This window comes from Pan paniscus, chromosome 8 (genome assembly GCF_029289425.2).
Source record: "Pan paniscus chromosome 8, NHGRI_mPanPan1-v2.0_pri, whole genome shotgun sequence".
NCBI classification, from domain to species: Eukaryota; Metazoa; Chordata; class Mammalia; order Primates; family Hominidae; genus Pan; species Pan paniscus.
Window position 1 is genome coordinate 79,890,603 of NC_073257.2, and position 13,387 is coordinate 79,903,989.

Sequence of the window (13,387 nt, forward strand, 5' to 3'; positions counted from 1 at the left end):
ATATTTTCCTTTTAAACAATGGTTCACATCATTAGTTTTTGTTGTTGTTGTTTTGTTTTGTTTTGTTTTGTTTTGTTTTGTTAGTAACTGGGATTACAGGTACCCGCCACGAAGCCCGGCTAATTTTTTTTTTGTTTTTTTTTGTAATTTTAGTAGAGACGGGGTTTCACTATGTTGACCAGGCTAGTCTCGAACACCTAACCTTATGATCCACCCACCTCGGCCTCCCAAAGTGCTGAGATTACAGGCGTGAGCCATCATGCCTGGCCTATCTTTTTTTTTTTTTTTAAGCTTAATTGAAAAATAATAAGACTTGTTATCAATTGTCGAACTTGAGTTTTTTTATTTGTATAAATTTAGGGGACACAAGTGCAGCTTGGTTACATGGATATATTGCATAATGGTGAGGTCAGGCCGTTTAGTGTGTGAACTTGTATTTTTCAAATCAAACAAGAGTACTATGGTATATAAAACAATTTAAATTGTGCTTAAATTAAAACATGTTTATGCATATATAGATATGTATTCAGTTAAAATCTTATTTGGGCATCTGAATAGGACATAGTCTTATGAAAAAAGTATCATAAAAATCTCAAAAATCATAATGTTTACAACCATTGTTGACTTTATCTTCTTGATAAGTAAAAACCTGTTACTAATTTCACCCAAGTTGAGAAGCCACTCGTGGTCTAAGCAGTTCTGATTCTTGACATAACTTTCCAATTAAAAATGCATTCTGTTTTAGGACAAAAACATAACCCTTCATTTCAGAGCTCATCAGTAATAGAATGGCCTTAAATCTCACTACATATTTAGTTGAATAATGAGCCAACAACACAAAAATGGGCAGCAGTTTTAAAATCAAGATATTCTTCTAATAGGGTATGAAATTAGATAAAATGTCTTCTAACTTATTATTTCTCTCACAACATTAGTTTCTCATTATTTTTTCATTTGTCCATGTAAGCCTATAAAAAAACTCAGTATCAACACTGTGTAATATAACCAAAGAAAATATTTAAAATTAGGTTAAAGATGGCAAATTGAACGCAGCCTTCTCCCTCTTTCTCTCTCTCACTCACACACACACACACACACACAAACTTTCTCTCTCTCAAGACTCCGTTAAAAGTGTAGAATTGAGCAAAGAAGTCAGGCTCCAAAATACAGAGCAAACACACCAAGGTATGTAACAGCGTTTATGGGGAAAATCCACACAGATGTGAATAGTAGCAGCTGCACATTCCAACACCCCACTACATAATGAAAAATGTAAATATTTTATCTATGTCAAATAAGTACATGGTCAAAATCAAATTATGTGGAAGGATTATAATGAGTTAACCAAGTACCTTATTACACACCTAAACATTTAAATTTTAAATTAAAAATTAATATTTAAAGCTAAGTTTTAGAAAAGCTGAGATTAAAAAATGAAATGACCCACATAAATTTTCTTTGAAAAGTTGCTACTATTCTTCCAGTTCATAAGGTTTGGTTTTGCCCAAAAGGGTTCCAAAGTCAGATCATGACAAATCTATTTGAATGCGTCAAAGGTATTTCAGACATAATACATCTAAAATGGAATTCTGGGTTCCTCAACCTACTCTACATCCGTAGATCATACCCATCTTCCACCAAGGGACCTTTATTCAAGATTTAGGCAGGAGGCTGGTCTCTGCTTGGAGAACAGCCACAAAAAGGACTGCTGGTGGTATGCAAGCTATCCTATTGCTTAAAGCAAATCACTTCTGGCCCTAAATTATACTCACCACTTAGCTGGATTCACCATCCTTAGAAAATAGTTTAGCAACATCTTTCATTACTGGAGCATGTTCCCTTGGAAATGTCACTTACCTTTCCGACAAATACTCACTCCACTACAAGTGTCACTCCTTCCTACCATATTTACCTCTCTTCCTGCCAGGTATTCTAGAAAACACAACTTAACCCTATTACATTGCCACTCATGCTTTAATAACTCTTGTAAGGGTACATTCTGGGCAGCTACCTGGCAGTCAGACCCTAAATTTGGCTGTGGCTTTAAGAGATTAAAAAATAGCAAAAGAAGCCACAGTCCCTATCCTTCAGAAATTTATAGTTTCCCTTTCCATGAAAAGGTTCACTTGAGCCCTTTAGAGGGAGACAAATTTTCACAAAATACTTAAATTTTCCACCAGGGAATTTATTTTAAAGCCTCATAACAACCACACTGGATTTTTAAATTTATATCTAGCCTAAATTTTTATAGGTAGAGTTTAAGTTCCTTCTATCTACTATGTAATACCCACTTATAGACATAAGACCTTATTAAATAGCCTTCCTCTTTTCTCTTTTCCTGGCCAGTCAACGAAATTACCATAACTTCTGTTCAAATATTAACCCTACATGTTAATTAATTCCAATTAACTTTTTAAATATAAAGCCAAGAACTCTGTGAAGATAAAGCTCCTGACTGTGGTCAGAATCAGTGTGCAGATAAGACTAAAAAATCAACAATTATATGTTCTGAATCTGGAGTTCAGAGTTGAAGAATCTACTATTTTTGAGAATTCAAGTCAAATATATAAAAATTTATTCAGTGACTACCAGGCAAGGCTCCAGTAGGGTGAATAAAAATAAATATAAGACTCAAAGATATATATGATCCTGGGGAAAGGAATAATCTAGCAGAGGAGAATAATATGAAAGATTGTACCTATTATATAGAAATAATTAACATGAGTTAAATCATTAGTCAAAATAAGAAGATACTATCTCTTGCTTATTGACCAAGATTTGAAAGAATGATAAAAGTGTAGACATAAGGAAGTCAAAGCTCTAGAGAAGCAGATACTAGGATAATTCCTGGTATGAATATGAACTGGGAAAACATTTCTGGAGGGCAATTTGGCACTAAAATCCTTTTAAAAGTACATACTTTGACCAAAAATAATATATCTAAGGGCTTGTCCCAGGGAAATAATCAGACAAGTCTTTAAAGGATTTACAGGAAGCAAGCAATATGGTTTATAACCATGGAGAATTATAAATAATCTAAATGTCCTATAACATGGGTTTTTTAAAAAATAAAACCTATGATAGATACATGGACATTAAAATGATGATATAGCTGATTACACATACATATATCAATATGGAAATGTCTTTAAGATAAAGTAAATTTTACAAAACAGTTTTTTAAAAGATATGCAGTATTTCTTCAAGTAACATGTATCACTGTTTCTAAAGGTACACAATGTCCTCGACACTGTGACACAGTAGGTCTAGAGCAAGGTTGGAAATGTAAACTTTTAACATGTCCACCCTTCCAGCAAGTGAGCACACACACACACACACACACACACAGGCTCTCTTAGGTGATCTTAATGTAAGTGTTCTATAGAGCATTCTTTGAGAAATGGCACATTAACATATATCAAGTCTGGGAAAGAGTATATGTGCAAAACAGGAAGATGATGAAATAAGAATCTGGAGTTTGGAGTGGGTGTTGAAGTACAAAGAATAAGAGATAAAAGAATCAGGAAATAAAATATAATACATCAACTCAATGGACAATTATGCAGTCATTAAAATAATAACCATGATGACAGAATGGATATAATATAAATTATATTAATCAACAACAAAAAACAAAAAACTCAGATCAAAAATGGGTAAAGGACTTGCATGATCATTTGTCCCAAGGAAATATACTAATGGCCAATAAGCACATAAAAGGAGTTCAACATCATTAGTCATTAGGCAAATGCAAATCAAAACCGCAATGAGATACCACACCACATCTATTAAGATGGTTATGTTTTTAAAAAAAGAAAGAAAGAAAGTGTTGACTAGGATATGTAGAAATCGAAACCCTCATATATTGCTTGAGGAATTGTAAAATAGTGCACTGCCGTTGCTATGGAAAACAGTTTGGTAGTTCCTCAAAAAGTTAAACATAGAATTACCATACAACCCAGCAATTCTACTTCTAGGTATATACCCAAGAGAATACCTGAAAACAGATGTTCAAAGATTTATATATAAATGTTCACAGCAACAGTAGTCATAATAGACAAAAGGTAGAAATAATCCAATGATTAATGGATAAACAAAATGTGTATACTCATGCATTGAATTATTATTCAGCCATAAAAAGAAATTAAGTGATACTTGCACACCAATGTTCATAGTAGCATTATTTACAACAGCCAAAAGCTAGAAGCAATCCAAGTGTCCATTATCAAATAAATGGATAAACAAAATGTGGTATATACATACAATGAAATATTATTCAGCCAAAAAAAAGAAGTAAATTCTGATACATGCTATAACATGGACAAACCTTGATAACATTATGCTAAGTGAAATAAGCCTGACACAAAAGGATAAGTATTTATAATTCCACTTATATGAGAGACCTACAGAGACAGAAAGTAGAAGTTACCAGAAACTAGGGGCAGGAAGGAAAGTGGGGTTACCATTTATTGGCTAGAGAGTTTCTGTTTGGGATGATTAAAAAGTTCTGGAAATGGGTAGTGGTGATGGTTACAAAACATTGTAAATGTATTTAATGTTCCTGAATAGTTCAATAACAAGTAGTTAAATGGTAAATTTTATGTTATGCATATTTTACCACAATTTTTTTTTTTTTTTTTTTTTTGAGATGGAGTCTCTCTCTGTCACCCAGGCTGGAGTGCAGTAGCACGTTCTCGGCTTACTGCAACCTCCGCCTCCCAGTTTCACGCCATTCTCCTGCCTCAGCCTCCCAAGTAGCTGGGACTACAGGTGCCCACCATCACACCCGGCTAATTTTTGTACTTTTTAGTAGAGATGGGGTTTCACCGTGTTAGCCAGGATGGTCTCGATCTCCTGACCTCGTGATCCACCCACCTCAGCCTCCCAAAGTGCTGGGATTTGGGAGCCACCACACCCAGCCCACATTTTTTAAAAGAACAAAGAAACATTAGATTTAACTAGACTTAACTAGACTTAAGAGGCCTGACATTTACAGAATATTTCACCAACTGCTACAGAATACACATTCTTTTCACCAGCACACAGGACATCCTACAGAAAAGACCATATATCAGGCCACAAAACAAGTCTGAACAAATCCAAAAAAGAAGAAATCATATCAAGTACCTTTTTATTTTAATTTTTTTTTGGGGGGGGACAGAGTCTCACACTGTCACCCAGCCTGGAGTGCAATGGCATGATCTCAGCTCACTGCAACCTCCACCTCCCAGGTTCACGTGATTCTCCTGCCTCAGCCTCCTGAGTAGCTGGGATTACAGGCACACACCACCACACCTGGCTAATTTCAAGTACCTTTTTAAAGCACAATGGACTAAAACTAGAAATAAAACCACAATAACAAAAGAAACCTTGGAAACTTCACAAGCACATGGAAATTAAATTACATGCTCCTGAATGACCAACGGATCAATGAATAAATTAAGAAAGAAAATTTAAAATGTCTTGAAATAAATGAAAATGAAAATACAACATACCAGAAGATACACAATAGAGGAAAAGCAGTACTAAGGGAGAAGTTTATAGCCATAAACACCTATATCAAAAAAATTAAAGGACTTCAAATAAACAACATAACAATGCACCCCAAGGAACTCGAAAAGCAGGAAGAAACCAAACCCAAAATTACCAGAAGGAAAGAAACAATAAAGATCAGACCAGAAATAAAGGAAATTGAGACCAAAAAATGCAAAGGATCAACCAAATTAAAAGTTAGTTTTTTGGCAACCCCATCAAAAAGTGGGCAAAGGATATGAACAGACACTTCTCAAAAGAAGACATTTATGCAGCCAAAAGACACATGAAAAAATGCTCATCATCACTGGCCATCAGAGAAATGCAAATCAAAACCACAATGAGATACCATCTCACACCAGTTAGAATGGCGATCATTAAAAAGGCAGGAAACAACAGGTGCTGGAGAGGATGCGGAGAAATAGGAACACTTTTACACTGTTGGTGGGACTGTAAACTAGTTCAACCATTGTGGAAGACAGGGTGGCAATTCCTCAAGGATCTAGAACTACAAATACCATTTGACCCAGCCATCCCATTACTGGGTATATACCCAAAGGAGTATAAATCATGCTGCTACAAAGACACCTCCTACAGGCACATTAGGAACAGCAACATGTCAGTACCCCCACTGGGACAGAGCTTCCAGAAGAAGGAGCAGGCTGCTATCTTTGTTGTTTCACAGCCTTCACTGGTGATACTTCCAGGTATGAAGAAAACCGAGGCAACTAGGGTCTGGAGTGGACCCCCAGCAAACCACAGCAGCCCAACAGAAGAGTGACCTGACTGTTAAAACAAAACAAACAGAAAACAACACAACACCAGGAAGGGCCGACAGACACCTCATACAGGCAGGTGTCCCTCTGGGACAAAGCTTCCAGAGGAAGGATCAGGCAGCGATATTTGCTGTTCTGCAATATTTGCTGTTCTGCAGCCTCTGCTGGTGATACCCAGGCAAACAAGGTCTGGAGTGGGCCTCCAGCAAACTCCAACAGACCTGCAGCTGAGGGACCTGACTGTTAGAAGAAAAACTAACAAACAGAAAGGAATAGCAACATCAACAAAAAGGACATCCACACCAAAACCCCATCTGTACGTCACCATCATCAAAGACCAAAGGTAGATAAAACCACAAAGATGGGGAAAAAACAGAGCAGAAAAACTGGAAACTGTAAGAATCAGAGTGCCTCTCCTCCTCCAAACGAACGCAGCTCCTCACCACCAACGGAACAAAGCTGGGCAGAGAATGACTTTGATGAGTTGAGAGAAGAAGGCTTCAGATGATCAAACCACTCTGAGCTAAAGGAGGAAGTTCGAACCCATGACAAAGAAGTTAAAACCTTGAAAAAAAAAATTAGATGAATGGCTAACTAGAATGACCAATGCAGAGAAGTCCTTAAAGGACCTGATGAAGCTGAAAACCAAGGCACAAGAACTACGTAACGAATGCACAAGCCTCGGTAGCCAATTCAATAAACTGGAAGAAAGGGTATCAGTGATGGAAGATGAAATGAATGAAATGAAGTGAGAAGAGAAGTTTAGAGAAAAAAGAATAAAAAGAAATGAACAAAGCCTCCAAGAAATATGGGACTATGTGAAAAGACCAAATCTATATCTGATTGGTGTACCTGAAAGTGACGGGGAGACTGAAACCAAGTTGGAAAACACTCTGCAGGATATTATAAAGGAGAACTTCCCCAACCTAGCAAGGCAGGCCAACATTCAAATTCAGGAAATACAGAGAATGCCACAAAGATACTCCTGGAGAAGAGCAACTCCAAGACACATAATTGTCAGATTCACCAAAGTTGAAATGAAGGAAAAAATGGTAAGGGCAGCCAGAGAGAAAGGTTGGGTTACCCACAAAGGGAAGCCCATCAGACTAACAGCAGAAACTATACAAGTCAGAAGAGAGTGGGGGCCAATATTCAACATTCTTAAAGAAAAGAATTTTCACCAGATCAATTAGGCAGGAGAAGGAAATAAAGGGTATTCAATTAGGAAAAGAGGAAGTCAAATTGTCCCTGTTTGCAGACGACATGATTGTATATCTAGAAAACCCCCTTGTCTCAGCCCAAAATCTCCTTAAGCTCATAAGCAACTTCAGCAAAGTCTCAGGATACAAAATCAATGTACAAACATCACAAGCATTCTTATACACCAATAACAGACAAACAGAGAGCCAAATTATGAGTGAACTCCCATTCACAATTGCTTCAAAGAGAATAAAATACCTAGGAATCCACCTTACAAGGGATGTGAAGGACCTCTTCAAGGAGAACTACAAACCACTGCTCAATGAAATTAAAGAGGATACAAACAAATGGAAGAACATTCCATGCTCATGGATAGGAAGAATCAATATCGTGAAAATGGCCATACTGCCCAAGGTAACTTATAGATTCAATGCCATCCCCATCAAGCTGCCAATGACTTTCCTCACAGAATTGGAAAAAACTACTTTAAAGTTCATATTGAACCAAAAATGAGCCCGCATCAGCAAGTCAATCCTAAGCTAAAAGAACAAAGCTGGAGGCATCACGCTACCTGACTTAACCGATACTACAAGGCTACAGTAAGCAAAACAGCATGGTACTGGTAGCAAAACAGAGATATAGATCAATGGAACAGAACAGAGCCCTCAGAAATAACGCCGCATATCTACAACTATCTGATCTTTGACAAACCTGAGAAAAACAAGCAATGGGGCAAGGATTCCCTATTTAATAAATGGTGCTGGGAAAACTGGCTAGCCATATATAGAAAGCTGAAACTGGATCCCTTCCTTACACCTTCTACAAAAATCAATTCAAGATGGATTAAAGACTTAAACATTAGACCTAAAACCATAAAAACCCTAGAAGAAAACCTAGGCATTACCATTCAGGACATAGGCATGGGCAAAGACTTCATGTCTAAAACACCAAAAGCAATGGCAAGAAAAGCCAAAATTGACAAATGGGATCTAATTAAACTAAAGAGCTTCTGCACAGCAAAACAAACTACCATCAGAGTGAACAGGCAACCTACAAAATGGGAGAAAATTTTCCCAACCTACTCATGTGACAAAGGGCTAATATCCAGAACCTACAATGAACTCAAACAAATGTACAAGAAAAAAACAAACAACCCCATCAAAAAGTGGGCGAAGGACATGAACAGACACTCCTCAAAAGAAGACATTTATGCAGCCAAAAAACACATGGAAAAATGCTCACCATCACTGGCCATCAGAGAAATGCAAATAAAAACCACAATGAGATATCATCTCACACCAGTTAGAATGGCAGTCATTAAAAAGTCAGGAAACAACACATGCTGGAGAGGATGTGGAGAAGCAGGAACACTTTTACACTGTTGGTGGGACTGTAAACTAGTTCAACCATTGTGGAAGTCAGTATGGAGATTCCTCAGGGATCTAGAACTACAAATACCATTTGGCCCAGCCATCCCATTACTGGGTATATACCCAAAGGACTATAAATCATGCTGCTATAAAGACACATGCACACATATGTTTATTGCGGCACTATTCACAATAGCAAAGACTTGGAACCAACCCAAATGTCTAACAATGATAGACTGGATTAAGAAAATGTGGCACATATACACCATGGAATACTATGCAGCCATAAAAAATGATGAGTTCAGGTCCTTTGTAGGGACATGGATGAAATTGGAAATCATCATTCTCAGTAAACTATCGCAAGAACAAAAAACAAAACACCGCATATTCTCACTCATAGGTGGGAATTGAACAATGGGAACACAAGGACACAGGAGGGGGAACATCACACTCTGGGGACTGTTGTGGCGTGGGGAGAGGGGGGAGGGATAGCATTGGGAGATATACCTAATGCTAGATGACGAGTTAATGGGTGCAGCGCACCAGCATGGCACATGTATACCTATGTAACTAACCTGCACATTGTGCACATGTACCCTAAAACTTAAAGTATATAATAAAAAAATAAAAAATAAAAAATAAAAAAAGAAAGAACAAAAAAAAAAAGAAAAGAAAAGAATTTTCAACCCAGAATTTCATATCCAACCAAACTAAGCTTCATAACTGAAGGAGAAATAAAATACTTTACAGACAAGCAAATGCTGAGAGATTTTGTCACCACCAGGCCTGCCCTAAAACAGCTCTTGAAGGAAGCACTAAACATGGAAAGGAACAACCGGTACCAGCTACTGCAAAAACATGCCAAATTCTAAAGACCATCGAGGCTAGGAAGAAACTGCATCAACTAATGAGCAAAATAACCAGCTAACATCATAATGATAGGATCAAATTCACACATAACAATATTAACCTTAAATGTAAATGGGCTAAATGCTCCAATTAAAAGACACAGACTGGCAAACTGGATAAAGAGTCAAGACCCATCAGTGTGCTGCATTCAGGAAACCCATTTCACGTGCAGAGACACACATAGGCTCAAAATAAAGGGATAGAGGAAGATCTACCAAGCAAATGGAAAACAAAAAAGGCAGGTGTTGCAATCCTAGTCTCTGATAAAACAGACTTTAAACCAACAAAGATCAAAAGAGACAAAGAAGGCCATTACATAATGGGAAAGGGATCAATTCAACAAGAAAAACTAACTATCCTAAATATTGGGTGCACCCAATACAGGAGCACCCAGATTCATAAAGCCAGTCCTTAGAGACCTACAAAGAGACTTAGATTGCCACACAATAATAATGGGAGACTTTAACACCCCACTGTCAACATTAGACAGATCAGTGAGACAGAAAGTTAACAAGGATATCCAGGAACTGAACTCAGCTCTGCACCAAGCGGACCTAATAGACACAACTCTCCACCCCAAATCAACAGAATATACATTCTTCTCAGCACCACACTGCACTTATTCCAAAATTTACCACATAGTTGGAAGTAAAGCACTCCTCAGCAAATGTAAAAGAACAGAAATTATAACAAATTGTCTCTCAGACCACAGTGCAATCAAACTAGAACTCAGGATTAAGAAACTCACTCAAAACCACTCAACTACATGGAAACTGAACAACCTGCTCCTGAATGACTACTGGGTACATAATGAAATGAAGGCAGAAACAAAGATATTCTTTGAAACCAACGAGAACAAAGACACAACATACCAGAATCTCTGGGACACATTCAAGGCAGTGTGTAGAGGGAAATTTATAGCACTAAATGCCCACAAGAGAAAGCAGGAAAGATCTAAAATTGACACCCTAACATCACAATTAAAAGAGCTAGAAAAGCAAGAGCAAACACATTCAAAAGCTAGCAGAAGGCAAGAAATAACTAAGATCAGAGCAGAACTGAAGGAAATAGAGATACAAAAAAACCCTTCAAAAAATTAATGAATCCAGGAGCTGGTTTTTTGAAAAGATCAACAAAATTGATAGACCGCTAGCAAGACTAATAAGGAAGAAAAGAGAGAAGAATCAAATAGATGCAATAAAAAATGATAAAGGGTATATCACCACCGATCCCACAGAAATACAAACTACCATCAGAGAATACTATAAACACCTCTACACAAATAAACTAGAAAATCTAGAAGAAATGGATAAATTCCTCTACAAATATATCCTCCCAAGACTAAACCAGGAAGAAGTTGAATCTCTGAATAGACCAATAACGGGGTCTGAAATTGAGGCAATAATCAATAGCTTACCAACCAAAAAGAGTCCAGGACCAGATGGATTCACAGCCGAATTCTACCAGAGGTATAAAGAGGAGCTGGTACCATTCCTTCTGAAACTATTCCAATCAATAGAAAAAGAGGGAATCCTCCCTAACTCATTTTGTGAGGCCAGCATCATCCTGATACCAAAGCCTGGCAGAGACACAACCAAAAAAGAGAATTTTAGACCAATATCCTTGATGAACATCGATGCAAAAATCCTCAATAAAATACTGGCAAACCAAATCCAGCAGCACATCAAAAAGCTTATCCACCATGATCAAGTGGGCTTCATCCCTGGGATGCAAGGCTGGTTCAACATACACAAATCAATAAATGTAATCCAGCATATAAACAGAACCAAAGACAAAAATCACATGATAATCTCAATAGATGCAGAAAAGGCCTTTGACAAAATTCAACAACGCTTCATGCTAAAAACTCTCAATAAATTAGGTATTGATGGGACGTATCTCAAAATAATAAGAGCCATCTATGACAAACCCACAGCCAATATCATACTGAATGGGCAAAAACTGGAAGCATTGCCTTTGAAAACAGGCACAAGACAGGGATGCCCTCTCTCACTACTCCTATTCAACATAGTGTTGAAAGTTCTGGCCAGGACAATCAGGCAGGAGAAAGAAATAAATGGTATTCAATTAGGAAAACAGGAAGTCAAATTGTCCCTGTTTGCAGATGACATGATTGTATATCTAGAAAACCCCATCGTCTCAGCCCAAAATCTCCTTAAGCTCATAAGCAACTTCAGCAAAGTCTCAGGATACAAAATCAATGTACAAAAATCACAAGCATTCTTATACACCAATAACAGACAAACAGAGAGCCAAATCATGAGTGAACTCCCATTTACAATTGCTTCAAAGAGAATAAAATACCTAGGAATCCAACTTACAAGGGATATGAAGGACCTCCTCAAGGAGAATTACAAACCACTGCTCAATGAAATAAAAGAGGATACAAACAAATGGAAGAACATTCCATGCTCATGGATAGGAAGAATCAATATCATGAAAATGGCCATACTGCCCAAGGTAATTTATAGATTCAATGCCATCCCCATCAAGCTACCAATGACTCTCTTCACAGAATTGGGAAAAACTACTTTGAAGTTCATATGGAACCAAAAAAGAGCCCGCATCAGCAAGTCAATCCTAAGCCAAAAGAAGAAAGCTGGAGGCATCACGCTACCTGACTTCAAACTATAATACAAGGCTACAGTAACCAAAACAGCATGGTACTGGTACCAAAACAGAGATATAGACCAATGGAACAGAACAGAGCCCTCAGAAATAATGCCATATATCTACAACTATCTGATCTTTGACAAACCTGACAAAAACAAGCAATGGGGAAAGGATTCCCTATTTAATAAATGGTGCTGGGAAAACTGGCTAGCCATATGTAGAAAGCTGAAACTGGATCCCTTCCTTACACCTTATACAAAAATCAATTCAAGATGGATTAAAGACTTACATGTTAGACCTAAAACCATAAAAACCCTAGAAGAAAACCTAGGCAATACCATTCAGGACATAGGCATGGGCAAGTACTTCATGTCTAAAACACCAAAAGCAATGGCAACAAAAGCCAAAATTGACAAATGGGATCTAATTAAACTAAAGAGCTTCTGCACAGCAAAACAAACTACCATCAGAGTGAACAGGCAACCTACAGAATGGGAGAAAATTTTTGCAACCTACTCATCTGACAAAGGGCTAATATCCAGAATCTACAATGAACTCAAACAAATTTACAAGAAAAAAACAAACAACCCCATCAAAAAGTGGGCGAAGGATATGAACAGACATTTCTCAAAAGAAGACATTTATGCAGCCAAAAAACACATGAAAAAATGCTCATCATCACTGGCCATCAAAGAAATGCAAATCAAAACCACAATGAGATATCATCTCACACCAGTTAGAATGGTGATCATTAAAAAGTCAGGAAACAACAGGTGCTGGAGAGGATGTGGAGAAATAGGAACACTTTTACACTGTTGGTGGGACTGTAAACTACTTCAACCATTGTGGAAGTCAGTGTGGCGATTCCTCAGGGATCTAGAACTAGAAATACCATTTGACCCAGCCATCCCATTACTGGGTATATACCCAAAGGATTACAAATCATGCTGCTATAAAGACACATGC